The sequence below is a fragment of the Belonocnema kinseyi genome, chromosome 4 (assembly GCF_010883055.1).
Source record: "Belonocnema kinseyi isolate 2016_QV_RU_SX_M_011 chromosome 4, B_treatae_v1, whole genome shotgun sequence".
Classification (NCBI taxonomy): domain Eukaryota; kingdom Metazoa; phylum Arthropoda; class Insecta; order Hymenoptera; family Cynipidae; genus Belonocnema; species Belonocnema kinseyi.
Window position 1 is genome coordinate 127,415,553 of NC_046660.1, and position 4,933 is coordinate 127,420,485.

Below are 4,933 nucleotides of genomic sequence, written 5' to 3' on the forward strand. Positions count from 1 at the left end.
CCCCCCCCTGAGCTAACTGCTCTTCTGGTAATCATCGTCGACAATTACGACTCTCCGGAGGCGATGACATTAGCACCCGATGTTCCACTCACTAACTCCCTAACTCGACAACTCGCCGTCGTCGAAATGTCATCCTGAGCGAGAGTAATTCCTGCGATTACGTCATCACTGCAGATTACAAAATCAAATAGACGAGCAATCTACTTGAAGAAGTAACCAGATTTTGCGTCATCCAGCCAAACATGTAAAACGATCGGTCCTTTTCAGGACCAATAAGTGTCTCAAACGTAGAGTCATTGTCTATTTCTTATCTCCATGTCTTAATATAATCAATTTGACCTCTTTATCTAAATTTAATATTATTGCTTCAGTCTCAACCCACAGACTGACCTCAATTTGGTGCCCAACGTAGGACCTGAGAGAAAAGTCAACACACTTTTCGTCCCATCTTCTGCTCTACACACTCCCCTTATAAACAGTGCCCCCTCTGCTCAGGGTATGCGTTACTCTGAACGAAAAAAAAATTCTCACTTCTGGGAGTGAATAAATATCCAGTGGCGCCCGTGACACAGCGAAATGCGACAAGGACTCGCCAGTCCTTTAGCCTGGGGACTACTCAAGGGGAATACTCTTTAAATAATTCTGCCCATCTTCTTGGATTTAGATCTTCTCGTGAAGCCGTACCGTCAATTACTATTGCCACCTCTACAGGCAACCCATTTGTTTTGAACAACAAAGGCCCTGTGGGTAATCCGCGCCTTGAACGAAATCCATGCTCTGTGAGAAATAACCCCCTTATCAGTGTCCATTACCCAACAGAAAATCGTTCAGAGTTTGAGGGTCGTGATTACGAAGACCCCACTATGTTCCTAAATCAAATATAACAATATTTTCACAACCAGGGAACTCCATCCGAACAACGGATTACCCTAATAGCCCAAGGGGGCGCCATCCGGTCTTGTCGCCCCCAATAAGACTTCAAAACACGAAACGACGTTTCCAGTTTGTCCCTCATTTCCGAGCAATTCTTAACAATAAAGAAATGCTGGCGCTTTTTGATAGCGCGTCTACAGACAATTTTGTACAGCCCCAGTACTTAACTGAAGTCCAGCATACGCGAATAAATCCTCGGAAAGAAAAAGCGGACATAGCAAAATTCGGAGCGTTCCTTAATGTCCAAGGAACTGTGGAATTAGAAGGCATCGTGTGTGGACATCCTACAAAAAGCACCTTCTTTGTGAGCGATGAAATAAACGATCCCTTAATCCTCGGAAATCCCTGGATCGAAGAACAAATGGCAGTTTACGATCGACACAGAAAATGTGTTCGCTCCGGAAAAAACACCGTTTTACCATTTACGGCGAAAATATAATTCCCCGCCCACCTTCAATGATCCAGAAATTGCCCAAGCTCTGACGGAAGTCCCAGTCAAGTATTTCACGAAATTTCAGGACACCTTTCAACGGTTGCAAACGATCGTGAACCCTGCCGAAATTCCCACTTAAATTCATTCAGCTGAGCATAAAATAGAGCTGACAACTACCCAACACTTTCGACTACATCCCTACCCCTGTTCAGAAGAAAAAAGCTAGCTTATCTGGGAAGAGGCACAAAAAATGTTAGCCGATAAAAGCAAGCTCAAAAAAATATACGGCCTTCATCCTTTCCCAAGGCGGTGCCTATCAATTTAAGTTTATGCCATTTGGCCTAAAAAATGCCCAAGCACGTTCAAACGACTAAAGTCTCAATCTGCCCTTGTTGGATACATCAATAAATTTTGTATGGAGTATCTAGATGATATCATCATCTATTCTCAAACCTGGGAAGAACATATTCATCATGTTGAGCTTATTTTGGAACGTCTCAACATTCACAGCCTTAAATGTTCGCTTGAAAAAACCCGCCTCGGAAAAACCTCAACCGATTTTGTCGGTCACGTTATTACCGCTGAATCCAATTTTCCCCAAAGCGAGCACGTGAATGCTGTACTTGAAGCCATCCCTCCCAAATAAAAAAAGAAGTTTACAAAAGTTCCTAGGTATCTGTGGATCGATCCAGAAATATGTCCAACATTTTTCCATTACAGCCGCACCACTTACGGATCTCTCTGTAAGCAAGGTAGTCGATGGAACTGGACCCCAAAAGCTGAAAGTGCTTTCTAAAACGTGGAAACCCTCTTTAAAGAGCCCTTACGCCTAGGGCGCCCTATCCCCGGACTACCCTACAGCCTTCAAACCGATGCAAGTTCCGTAGGGATGGGAGCGGTACTCTACCAAACCAAGCCAGACTCTACCCGAAGCATTATCAGTTACGCTAGTGCCTAATTTTATCCCACTTAGTCCAGTTACATAAAATACGAGCGAGAATGCCTTGCAATAATTTGGGCCCTCAATAAGTTTGCTTCCTATCTACAAGGCCGTCCCGTCGTCCTTAGAACGGACGATGAAGCAATCTCATGGCTGCATCGTGTTAAGGAGACCAGGGGCAAACTCAGACAATAGGCCTGCCAACTAGGAACTCATTCTTTCACGGCAGAAAAATGCCTCACGAGTCAAAGCCTACTTCCTGTGGCCCTAGCGGAAGCCCCCTCTGGCATTCACGATAAAGTAGATCCCTCCATCGATGAACGGCTAATACCCCCTGAAAATAAAAATCCCACGTCCGAACAGCCACCGTACCTTGAATCGATGAAAACACGTGATCTGTACAATGACGTTATGAGTGCCCGAACAGGAAGATGACGAGACATCTAAAATCGTCTCTAAAATTAAACATCTTGCGTCACTACCAGCTTTCGTGGAAAATGAAGCCGTATTTTTCAAACAGCATTTCCTTAACGATGGCGGTCTCTGGAGAGCCAGCGGTACAATATCCTGCATCTGGCTTCTCCATGTCCCAAATATGGCTATCTTTTTGCTTGCTGCAAACCCCTTAGGACTGCCCACCGTGACCAACAATGCCCTCGGGAGACAAAGAACCCTTGGAAAACCGTCGCCCTAGACCTAATGGTCCTTATCCCCGATCTGGAAGTGGAAAAACCTACCTTCTCATAGTAACCGACGTTTTTTCAATATGGGTAGAGGCCTTCCTCCTGAGTAACGTTAAGGCCCCCAGATTATCGCCACATTATAACGCAAGGTTTTCCATTATTACAGTTGTCCCAAAGCTCTACTTACCGACAACGGGCCCCAATTTACGGGAAGAAATTGGCTCGAAGCTTGCCAAAAATGGTCTACCTCCTGCTGGACTACCCCCGTGCGCCCCAACAAAGACTGGGATCTTTAAATTCCCGAAATTCTTTATAACACCCGTACTCGACGTAACACTGCAAGTGGGCTCACTCCCAGTGAAGATCTTTTCAAAGCTAATTTCAAATGTCCTGGTGAATGGACCTTTTCAAGACCACCCGCACCCACTGATAGTTCCAGTAACGCGCGAATCTATAAAGTAAGGCAACATCAGGCGCAGTATCTTAAGAAGAAAGCTACGATAAAAGCTCCTATATAATTCGCCCAAAAATACGAAGTCGGAGACCAAGTCCTTGTATGTAAAAACCAAATCTCGGATGCGCAAAAAGGTATAAGTTCCGCCCTAGCTCCCCTACACAATGGACCCTTCACTATTCTAGAACGGATTAGTGGACAGGTCTATGAAGTAGACCTGGTCGATCATGTCGCAAAAATGCACACCACTCAGATCTACTCTGCACACCCCTGCAAAAATAACCGCGTTGTCACGCGAAAAAGTGGCGCCACTGCCTCTCCAACAACGTGGGATTTCCCACGAGAGTAGCCCTGTCACTTCTCGGAAACCCACACCCATCGCTACCTCAATGCGGGACCTCCAAACGGACCCACGCATTGAGAAAAGGTCAAGGCCCCAATGGATAACCTTGATACCCAGGTCTCAACAAAATATAGGCTCCCAATGGATACTCCTGATATCAAGGTCTCAACAAACCATAGACCCACAATGGATACCTCTGATATTCAGGTCGACCTCGATTCTACCGACGACACGGAGGACGCCCAAGAAAAATATCAGAACCATGTCCAGTGATCAGTCCACAACTTCAAGTACTTCCGGTCCAGGAACATCGAAGAGGGCGGCCTTTAAAAAGGCCCAAGATCGATCCGTTGATATAGAATCTCGACAAAGACCCTCTGGTCCAGAAGCGTCGTCGAGGGCGGCCACCAAATCGGCCTCAGGATGCTGACACTAGAGAGGAGAGCGAAGCGAACAGGATGTCTGAATCCTCGTCACCAGGACGACGTTATGATCTCAGACCTCGGCGTTAGATCTACTGTAAATATTTATAATTTTAGTCTCAAGTTTGTATAGATATAAGTATTTTTGCTGTTTAGTAGTTGAGTGCAATTTTCGTATTTTATCATATTTTCCACAATGATATTAGCACGCCTTAAATGACGAAAACATCCTCGCTTGTTAACTTTGGCAATTTCGACCACGGGCCAATCCCCCCCTCCCCACTCACTTGCGCTGTAAATATTGCGCGGCCACCCAGCTAGCCGTTAAATATAGCGCGTTTCAAGACCAAGACTTCACTTCTCCCCGAGCCCCTAGGACGAGCAGATCGATGATCCTGACTTAAAGGATAATTTCCGCCATACCTCGCCTTCTTACCTTTTAGGACCCCCCCCCCTTTTCTAGCATTTGTATGCCGCTTCCACGGCACAGACGCAGCCGACCCCTTTACGGAGAGAGTTACTCCTGTATCGGAAGAACCACCCCGCGACACGGAGAACTCAAACGTCAGCATGGAGAAAGCATCGACGAAATTCGATTCCAGCATCGAAGAGCTCCGTATCACCGTGGAAACACCGTCTCACAACCAATTGGAACTCTCTATTGAAGTATAAGCTTTTAGCTCTCTCCCATGTCGCTCTCCCATGTCACCGAAACCGGACCAAAC